Source organism: Sminthopsis crassicaudata, chromosome 2 (genome assembly GCF_048593235.1).
Source record: "Sminthopsis crassicaudata isolate SCR6 chromosome 2, ASM4859323v1, whole genome shotgun sequence".
Classification (NCBI taxonomy): Eukaryota; Metazoa; Chordata; class Mammalia; order Dasyuromorphia; family Dasyuridae; genus Sminthopsis; species Sminthopsis crassicaudata.
The window spans coordinates 602,690,432-602,701,639 of record NC_133618.1 but is presented as its reverse complement, the minus strand read 5'-3'; the positions used below and the strand labels follow the sequence as shown (position 1 = coordinate 602,701,639).

At 33.9% G+C, this 11,208-nt stretch overlaps 1 non-coding gene across 1 annotated transcript; it reads left to right on the top strand.

Moving 5' to 3' along the window:
- Positions 1 to 4,583: 4,583 nt before the first annotated feature.
- On the top strand, positions 4,584 to 4,688 carry LOC141559199 (U6 spliceosomal RNA). Its single transcript, XR_012487275.1, has one exon. It is a non-coding gene; the product is annotated as a U6 spliceosomal RNA (small nuclear RNA).
- Positions 4,689 to 11,208: the final 6,520 nt, after the last annotated feature.

Genomic DNA, 11,208 nt, shown 5'->3' with positions numbered 1-11,208 from the left:
GGATAGGCAAAAGTCCTTTGTCTTTTGGGGGGGAGAAGTGAAGGAGACAGACTAAACTGACAGGATTTTTGCCAATGAAAAAAAATGATGAATGTTGGAGAGGATGTAGAAAAACTGGGACACTAATGCATTGTTGGTAGAGTTGTGAACTGTTCTAGCCATTCTGGAGAGCAATCTGGACTTATGCCCAAAGGGTTTCTTTCTTTCTTGTGGTTTTCCCTTTTTATTCTGATTTTCCTTTCACAAAATGACTAATGTGAAAATATGCTTAAAATGATTGTACATGTATAACTTCTATAGATTGCTTGCTGTCTTGGGGATGGGCAAGGTAAAGGAGGAAGGAAGAAAAAAATTTGAAAAATAAATGTTGAAAACTATCTTTGCAAGTAATAGAAAAAATAGAATACTATTGAACTGTAAAAAAGATAAGGTTCAACTCATCCACCAAAGGATTTTTTAATGTAACAGTTTTCTGTAGCTCACTTTCTCTAGACATCTCCTTTGTACTGATAACATTCTTCCATTCCTTGTTTGTGCTAATATTATATCCCTCCTGTTAGAAATAAAGTCCTTGAAGGTAAAGACTGGGTTGCTTTATCATAGACACAAAGTTATAGTATATTCTCACTTAAATGCTTTTAAATTTAACTGAGAACAAATGTGAATAAGACACTATTCCATTTCTTTAGAGAACTTAGGATAAAATAGGAAGGAATAGGATATGTATGCAAATCAATGTATAAAGCAGAAACCGTTTGTTAAACACCTATTATATATCAATTATCATGTTAAATACTGGGAATATAAATATTAAAACAACTTTCAAGGAAATATAATATAATAAACAACTCACCTCATGTAATAGGGGATGTTAAGAAAGTTATTAAAAATGCTATGTGTTTAAAAGATCACTTCTAGATTAAAGAGATAATAGAAGTTAGGGATATAAGAAGATTGTATTGAAAAATGAAGCATTTGAGCTGGTCTTGTATGGTTAAATAAAGCACAGGTTCTTTGAATTTGGGAAGAAGGAAACATTTTCAAAACAGAAAGAATTAATTTGGGGAATGTTAAATTCTGCTCTTTAATTGAAGATTAAGTTATGAATAAAAAAGAGGTGACGATTAATATTATGGCTATAATGTGAAAGACCTTGAATGCCAGGCTGAGCTCTGTAGGCAGAATGAGGTCTACTTAATAATCAAAGAGCAGCACTGGTGGAATGGGGAGTTGTTGAAGATATTTCTATAGCACTGTGATGCAGTGTAGTTTGTATTTTATGACGATTAATTAACAACAGTCATCAGTATGTATTACAGTCTGAGGAAGAAGTCATGAGGGCATGAACTAAGGGTAATAGTGTTACAAAGGGAAAGGCTGGCACCAAGTGTATGTCACCATGCTAACCAAGTTCTTCTGAGTCACTGTTTCCTTCCGCATTCCAAACTTACATAACCAGTCTATAATCATTTGGATGGTTTTGGTTGCAGTTTGAAGTACATTTTTAGGATGTGGGTAGGAACTGGGTTAAGAAGTAGCTCTAAACTAGATCACAGCACTTTTGCTATGCTCTGTAGTGAACTCATCACTTTGGAAAAGACCTGAGCGTATCTTTTCCATTAGTGACACAGTGGAAAAAACATTGATTTAAGTCAGAAGGCCTGGGCTCATCTCTAACTTTGCCATTTACTATCTGTGGGACACTGTATAGGCCACTGAACCACTCTGAGATTCACTTTTCCTCTACAGAAAATGGCGTGTGTGTGTGTGTGTGTGTGTGTGTGTGTGTGTGTGTGTGTGAATTAGATGATGTTCCTTTCAGCTCTTAATTCATGAATCTGTAATACACATTTCCTGGAAATACAACTAGATACTTTAGAAAATATTTAAAGAACCTTAGAAACAAAAGAAATCTCAAAGAACATCTGATCTAATCCTTTTGTTTCACAGATGAAAGAAGCTGAGATCCAGAAAAGAGAATGATTAGACCAAAGTTACATAATCAATGGCAGAATCAAGACGAATAGTAGTTGATAGGAGCTGACCTTACAACATTAGAATCCATGTTTTGAAGCTCCAAGATCAGTGCTATTTCCATTTTGCTAATGTATATTTATCTTATTTACTTAGGAAGAGCTTTGAATCTGTAGAATTATAGAATTCAGAGTTTAGAAGGACCTTTGTTTTCACTTGTGTCTGACTTTTTGTGACCCCTATTTGAAGTTTTCTTGGCAGAGATACTGGATTGGCTTGCCATTTCCTTCTTCAGCTCATTGTATAGATGAGAAAATGGAAGCAAACAGGATCAAGTGACTTGCTCAGGGTCATATAGCTAGTAAATGTCTGAGGCCAGATTTGAACTCATGAAGAGGAGTGTTCCTGACTCCTGGTGCAACAATCTATTTTTTCTGCCACCTAACTGTCCTTAAAAAACATCACAATACAACTTTCTCACTTTACAGAAAAGGAAATTTGAGATCCCAAGAAAGAAAGTGACTTGCCTAAATTTTACATTTTCCAAATAAGACATTAGCATGGGCTAGCACTATCTATCTATTTGTTCATACTTCTATCTACATTATTTCATTTTAAGTTTCACAATAACTCTATTTCCTATATTTATTTTTGGTTGATTTAAAAATATTTTATTTTTTTCTGATTATACATATACATATATGTATATATATATATATATATTTTTTTTTTTAAAGTGCATATTTCTTTGTGAATCATGTCAGGAGAGAAAAATCAGAACAAAAGAGAAAAATACAAGAGAAAGGAAAAAAGAAGAAAAAACAAAAAACAATTCACGATAGTTTTGTGAAGGAAGACAGTAAGACTGAATCAGTATCCTCTGCCTGCTTTCAATGCTTCTAATCCTACCTCGTATTTAAGTACCTGATGCATCTGGAATGAGGGAGGGTGGATTCAATCTCATCATGGCCCAGGCAATCTTCAGAATATATCATTTCTCAAACATCTTTTGGGGAATAATTTCAATTTCCTAAAAGAATAGTTTCTTCCTTTTTAGCAAAATGAATGTCCTGTTGGCTCCTAACTTGTCTTCTCTGGTTTGTGAATGTGGGACAAATTGCATAGTTTTGTTTTTTAATCATTAACTTTTTCCTTCTCTATTGCCCTGAAATTATCCTTGCAATGGATGCTTGAGTATTCTGGTGGTATTTCTCAATTTATCTCTTAGGTCAATATGAATTCATTTGTTATCTTTTCCATTCTTATATATAGGTTCTTTTAAAATAATTGAATTCTTACTTTAATAAGTCTATGCTTATTTTCAGGTAATTATCTCCACATCCATAACTGCCACTGTGAATACCTTGTATATTTACTTCTATGTACACTATGTACACTAAGTTTCTGAGATCTCATTGATCCATCTTCAAATGCATTAAGATATACTCAGGCAGCTAAGTAATGCAGTGTATAGAGTGCCAGGCCTGAAGTCAAGGAGACTCATCTTCCTGAGTTCAAATCTAACCTCAGACATTTACTAGCTGTGTGATCCTGGACAAGTCACTTCACCCCTTTGACTCAGTTTCCTCATATGAAAAAAGAGGTAGAAAATCCTAAAAGAGGTAGTGAACAGTCAGATGTGACTGACCTATAATAAATGCTGTTCTGTTGCTACTTTATTTTCTTCTTTCCTAGATTGCACTCATTTTTTCTAGTGACTCCTGAATTTTTCCAAGGTTTTATTGGGAGAAATTTATTGGGCTCATATGAGGCGTATAAGTTCTGGATGGACAGCTATCTAAATGTCTAATAGCTCCCTTCTGCTTGCTTTTGTTTGGAGGGGCTTCTAATTGCATGAGTTCATGGTCCAATTTCCATTAGGTGAATCAGCCCTGAAATTTTCTCTGACCTCAATGAAAACTGGCAACATAATCCTTCCCTCTCCCTCTCGAGTTGCAGAACCTAGTGAGGAATCATAAGATATCACAACTGAAGAAGACTTCAGAGGCTATCTAATTCATCCCATGACTGCTACAATTTCCCTAATAAATTGTTTGGCCCCAAATCAACTTGGGCATATTTTTTTTCCTTTCTTATATTCTTTTCTTAATTTTGTGAACTATGGAAGCACAAGGGATTAGTCACCACAGATATTGATCAGTCTTTCTCCGAGCTCAACATCTTCCCTTTTCTCTCTTGTCATATATTATAAACCAATAAAATAAAAAAAAAATGCACCACATTTCTAGTTTTATCTACAGCAAATCTAGTAAAAAGACAGTGCTTGCTCTGATGGAGAAAGATTTAGATAGACTTTTTTTTTTATTAGAAAGTGGCAATCTTTTCATTGTAAGCTTTCCATGTAATAAGTGTCTAGAGTAAGTATTTATGGGGAACCAAATAAAACTTTAATTAAGTTGCTTGTGTATTGACTCTCTAGATTTATAAGTAAGGGTAGATGTCATTCAAAGCCAAGATTAAGAATAATTTTTTTGTTGTTTTGTAAATAAATCTCTCCCCTTTGGGTTGTTAAGTTCTTGCACATATTAATGAGTAGAAAATATTTTCAGGGAAAAAAAGAATTTGTGAGTTGTTTGAAAAAGCATTTAGTGCTAATGTTGTCAATACATATATTAAAATTGGAATAATACAGAGAAGATTAGTGGCTTCTTTGAAAAGATGACTTGTTACTTTGTAAAACGTTTTGTTTTTTTAGTTGGATAAAAGGGATGTTTCTATTGGCAGAAGAAAAGCCATAATTAGCAACCATTATTCTCAAATTTTCAAACCAATCTATGATTTTCTTGATTCAGGAGTTCCCTCAAATTGCTTGTCTAACCTAGAAAACTGTCATCCATGTCCAGAGTCCATCCAATATACCAGAGGCTTTCCTCCACTTCTTCTAAGAGCATGAGGCTACCAATGGGCACTTTGGATGAATACTTGTCAAATCTCATTCTTCCTATGTTGAACAGCCCATTATCTGCTCCTCTCATACAATTTCTCAGTGGTGTCTTTTACTCCTCTTCTTCAGAGTTCAGCTCTAGTTATATGTGACAACCTGGTTACCCCATCATGTGCTCTCTGCATGGTACTCATTTTTAGTTCTCCAGAGGCTGTAGTGTTATATGTTGCACCACTATATATCAACACTAGATGAATGTTAATTTTTAAATGATAGAGTTTTGATTTCATAGAAAGCAGTAATGAGATTTGCAATTTTCTGAAAGCAATCGAACCTACCTTCTTCGTGTTCAACTTTAGACCCATAGATACTATTAAACATGATTGATAACTAGCATCCTTAAGCCAGAATATGTGGCTCTTTTTAAAATTGATAGCTCTTCCAATATAATTGATTACTTTCAAATATCATTTTTTAATTTTCTTCATTTAAAAACTTTTTTCTGAAGAGAGATCCATAGACTTGAACAGACTGTCAAAATGGTCCATTATTCATACAAAATGTTAAGAACCTTTGCTCAATTGGATATCTATCCAAATGCTTGTTGGAAGCGGGGTTATAAGCATTCTTTATCTACTTGTTCTTTCATGAATGGATGGTCAGGCCAAATTCTTTTGAGTGATTACAGATCTCTTCTAGAAAGCTTGGCAGTGTTCTAAGATTTGATGGAATATGTACAACATCTTTAAACAAGAACTTTGCTTATAGAGAAAGTAGAAATTGGGCTAAAGGCAAAAGAGATGGGAAAGACATATTGGAGCAAGTATATGGAAAGAAGATCTGGACTAGTGGTAATATAACTATAAAGAAGGATTGATATATAGGTACTCAATGGAGAAGAAGATATCAAAGACATGGAAAAAATTTGGATTCTTATTAAAACTGTAAAAAGGAGACCAAAGGAATATCAACAATTACTAACTATTCTCCCATTTTTATTAATTGGGGGCATCCTCAATGAAGGCATTAGTAGGGAGAAATCAGCAAGGAATTACATCATCAGTTCATAATAAACTGCAAGCTATAAAAAATAAAATTTTTCATTGTGCTTGTCATTTGTTGATTAAAAAAAACCACAATCATTTAGCAAAACAAAATGTTATCTTATGAGCCCTTTTATAACTACATTTCTCCCACTTATATGTTAAGGTCATTTATGATTCCTTAAAAGATACAATAATAGAAATAACCGTTATCTGAAATCTCTTTGATAATGAATTCCAGGAGAATTATAAAACAGGGAAATGCAAACTTGCCAAGGTGTTCACAATTACAATGGAAGAGATCCAGCCTAGAGTTCAAATCAAAAGGATTTCCCTTGGAGTGATGAAATCCTCCAGATGCTACTGGTGGGGGAAATATTAGTGATGTAAAAATAAAGAAAATAACATCAATATCAATAAATATTTTAAGTGAAAAGAAGTCAAGGAAAGGAGAAGCATACTATGAACCTGTCAATTTGACTTCTGGTGTTCCTATTCCAAAATGAACCAGCAAAGTCTAATTGTATCCATGGAATTTTTGAAGCCTATGAAAACTGGATAATTCTATACTGATGAATTATATCCCCAAAGAACTTTAAACTTAGCATACCTCTGCTTATGACTCAGCCTAAAAAACTTCATTATGGAATCAAGACTGAATTGGCTATACAAGGAGAAATTTCAGGCTACTTCAGCTTAGCTCATATATAAAAAGGAGCCAAATTATTTCCACATTTGCATGGTGATTGTACTCTCATTTGTTAAACAACCCAATTGTTAAATTACTTGTATTTGAAATAACATTTTTTCTTAAAACTTTCCAAATATACATTAAGTATATGCCAAACAATTAAAAAATAATGTTTCTATAGCATGATTTCCCTAGATTTTCAAAGTTTTATTAAACTATGGTTATTTGAAAATCTATACCTACCTTTTGTCCAAGTTAATCATTTTCCTGGACTGGTATTTTTCCTTTCATATGCTATTTTCATTAGGCCAACTTTGTGATAACTAAATGTTTTCTATAAAACTGAAGCTTGGATCAAGTCTAATGGCATGTCTTTCATTTCAAAACAGATTTTAGAGCCATAGAATCTCTGAGTTGGCAGGTACTTCAGAGATCATTTATCACAATCCCTCCAAACTGGAACAAAAAAATCTTCTCAAATATTACCAACCATTGATCATTTGATCTTTGCTGGAAGAATTCAAATGATAGGAAATTCACTGTCTCCTGAGGCAATTCATTCCACTTTGGGATAGTTAATTGTTAGGAGGTATTTCCTTATATGGAGGTAAAATCTGCCTGTTTGAAAATTCCATTCATTGTTCCTATTTTTGCTTTCTGGGACTAAGCTGAACAAGACTTAATCCTTCTACATGGCAGGGCTTCAAATATTTGAATACAACTATCATGTCTTCATTCTTCCTCAGACCTCAATTGACAGCATCATTTATTTATTTATTTTTGAGGCAGGTAAATAAATGGTATAGTGGATAATGTTAGATATGGAGTTAGGAAAATCTGTGTTTTAAGCTTGCTTCTGATACCATAGTTGGATGACCCTGAGCAAGTTACTTAAACTCTCTCAAATTCAGGTTCCTCATTTGTAAAATAGAAACAATACTAATAGTTTGTATGGATTATTGTGGAAAGCAAACAATATAAAATGTAAAGTGTTTTGCAAACCTTAAAGTGTCATACAAACACCAGATGATGATGTTGTTGATGATGATGATGATGATATTACTTCCCTTCACAGGAAATATTTTCAGTTTTTTGAGCCAGTTTTCATAATATAAAGTCTTCAATTCCCTCTTTATCCTGATGGTCCTCTTTTTAGATTCAATCAATGGTCTACTGAAAACGTAGCATTCCCCAAAATGAAGATAATCTCTAGGTGTGTTCTGACAAGAGTACAGTGGGATCATAAGCCCCTTCCTTATGGACAGTATACTTCTTTATTAATTTTAAAATCACATATTGACTTTTTTGACTGCCCCATCACATATGTGCCAACTATGTTTTCTATGCCAACTCTGCCTCATCCAAGTTATTAGCAACCAATGTTTAACAGAGACTGGAAGGGATATATTCCCAGGGTAGTCCATTAGTGACTTTACTCCAATTCAACATTAACTCATTAGTCACTATTCTTTGGTTCTACTTATTAAAGCCATTATGAATCTACCTAACTATACTCTCTCATCTGACTCATCTCCATTCTAAACTGGAGGAGAGCAAAAATTTTTTTCTTACTAAAATATAAGTAGGTTTATATCTTTAGTGATTCCCAAATCTACTGCTCTGATAATCTTGCCTTAAAAGGAAAAGTAAGTGAGGTTCATGAGGCATGTCCTATTTTTGATGAACCTATGTTGATTTGTAGTATTACTGCCTCTCTTCACATATTCTAAGTGTTCACAAATCAATCTCTTTAAAATTGTACTTTAGAATAGAGATTTCAAACACATTTTAAGTACTACTCCTCAGACCTGCCTTAATCAGATTAAAATGTAATTGGGAGATATTTAACAAAATAAATAAAAATACAATAAATATAGATTGTTAACTTGTGATTTTCTAAATCAATATTATACCTACAGGAATCCTTATGAACTGTTTAATGCCTCTCTTTCTATTTTATTTTGATGCCCCTGTTCTATAATTTTTCTCTGTTATTGATTTTCTCTTTTATAATGGGTGAGTGGGGATTGGTAGGAATTTAGGGTAACTTAGAACTTCCAGCTGTAGATATATTGGAGTATCTAAACATATCATTACCAGATAATATAAATGACATTGTCACTATGGAATAAAAATCCTGCATTTTACCTGAAAAGAATCCATATTCCTGAATGACTAGACCAATTCACAGCTCTACCAACCATGTATTAGTGTGATTTTTTTCCTACAGACCAAATGGATGAGTGTTTAAGAGGTAGAGAGTGGCTTAATCAATCAGGGAATAAAAATTTATTAAGTACCTTCTATGTGCCAGGATCTGTATTAAATGATGAGCATATAAAGAAAAGCAAATTCTCAAGAGCTCATAATATAATAGGGGAGACAAAATGCAGTATCTATGTAAAAATACAACAGCTATGTAAAAATAAGCTACATGAAGGATGAATAGGAAATAATCAACAATGGAAAGACAGCAGAATAAATAGGTTTTGAGGGAGGTTGTTGGGATTTTAGAAGATAAGATTTTCAGCTAGGATGTACGGAAAGCCAGGAGAGGGATATTAAGAGGGAAAGTATTCCAGTCAGGAAGAATATCAAGTGAAAATAGCTAGTGTTGGAAGATAATGCTCAACATGGGGCTAGTTTCTGGATTCAAATCCTGCCTCTAACATTTATTACCCATATACTGATAGAGTTCAGCTTGTAGGACAAATACAGCAGTAATCCTGAGGCATCCTAACTTTAGGAATGCTATTGTTCTAACAATATGTTTGTTGATAATCCTAAAGTCTCCTCACTTTAGGAATACTATAGAATAGTCCTACAAACATTACTGAGTGATGGATAACAATCTATTGGTCAGTGGTAACAGGGTTTTTTAAATAAATGGTGAGGTCCATACCAGACTACTCCTCAACCCCACCTCTAAACCATAAAATTTAATACTGTGGTATATAGCAGACCACTCATATCAGTTACATGAAGAACCAGATCTCTCTGTCTTTTCTTATATGTGTATCTTCTTGTTCCTAGCTCTTTGCTAAATTCTTTTGGAAATTAGCCGGCTTCAATTGGAGTTACAATTATAAATAACTTTGCCCTTTGATTTGGAGATAGATTCAAGTCTATGGATTCTTTTGAGACACCTCACGACTCTAGTCTACAACCCCAACCTTTTGGGGTCTCTTCTGAACCTCAACAATCTGACCATGACCAAATAACTTAATCTTTTTTTTAAAATTATAACTTTTTATTGACAGAACATATGCCTGGGTAATTTTTTACAACATTTTCCCTTGCATTCACTTCTGTTCTGACTTTTCCCTTCCCTCCCTTCACCCTCTCCCCTAGATGATAAGCAGTGTTATACATGTTAAATATGTTATAGTATATCCTAGATACAATATATGTGTGAGATCCGAACAGTTCTCTTGTTGCACAGGGAGAATTGGATTTAGAAGGTAAAAATAACCTGGGAAGAAAAACAAAAATGCAAAAAGTTTACACTCATTTCCCAGTGTTCCTTTTCTGGGTGTAGTTGACTCTGTCCATCATTGATCAATTGGAACTGAATTAGATCTTCTCTTTGTCGAAGATATCCACTTCCATCAGAATACATCCTCATACAGTATGAGGATATATAATGATCTCCTTGTTCTGCTCATTTCACTTAGCATCAGTTCATGTAAGTCTCTCCAGGCCTTTCTGAAATCATCCTGCTGATCATTTCTTACAGAACAATAATATTCCATAATATTCCCATAGTACAATTTACCCAATCATTCTCCAATTGATGGGCATTGATTCATTTTCCAGTTTCTAGCCACTACAAAGAGGGCTGCCACAAACATTTTGGCACATACAGGTCCCTTTCCCTCTTTTAATATTTCTTTGGGATATAAGCCTAGTAGTAGCACTGCTGGTTCAAAGGGTATGCACAGTTTGATAACTTTTTGGGCTTAATTCCATATTGCTCTCCAGAATGGCTGGATTCATTCACAACTTCACCAACAATGCATCAATGTCCCAGTTTTCCCACATCCCCTCCAACATTCATTGTTATTTTTTCCTATCATCTTAGCCAATCTGACAGGTGTGTAGTGGTATCTCAGAGTCAAATAACTTAATCTTTATGATCCTCAGGTTTGTTTGCTTTTTTTTAACCTGTCAGAGAAGAATAATAAAACATATGGTCCCTATTTCAAAAGGTTGTGAGAATACACTGAGATGAGATAAAAAATGTAAATCACTTTACCAATTTAAAAGTTCTATGTAAAATCAGTTTTTACTAAGTTCATTTTTCACTTCTTTTAAAGTCCTAGGTCATTCTAATAGTGGATACCAATGCACCTTAGCTTTTACAATTTGGCCTGATCCCAGAACAGAATACAAACTGCTGAGAGTCCTAAAAGGGTTATCATAGTGATTAAGGATTGATGCATGAGAAAGATTAAAGAATTAAATTATGTATAACTTAGCTAAAATGATGGCCTACCTAGTGGAGGGGCCAGTTGTACTGCAGTCCAAAAATACCTTAGGGTCTAATTGCTAAATGGAGAAAATGACGGGTTTCTAAAAGAATACAAAGCACTTAG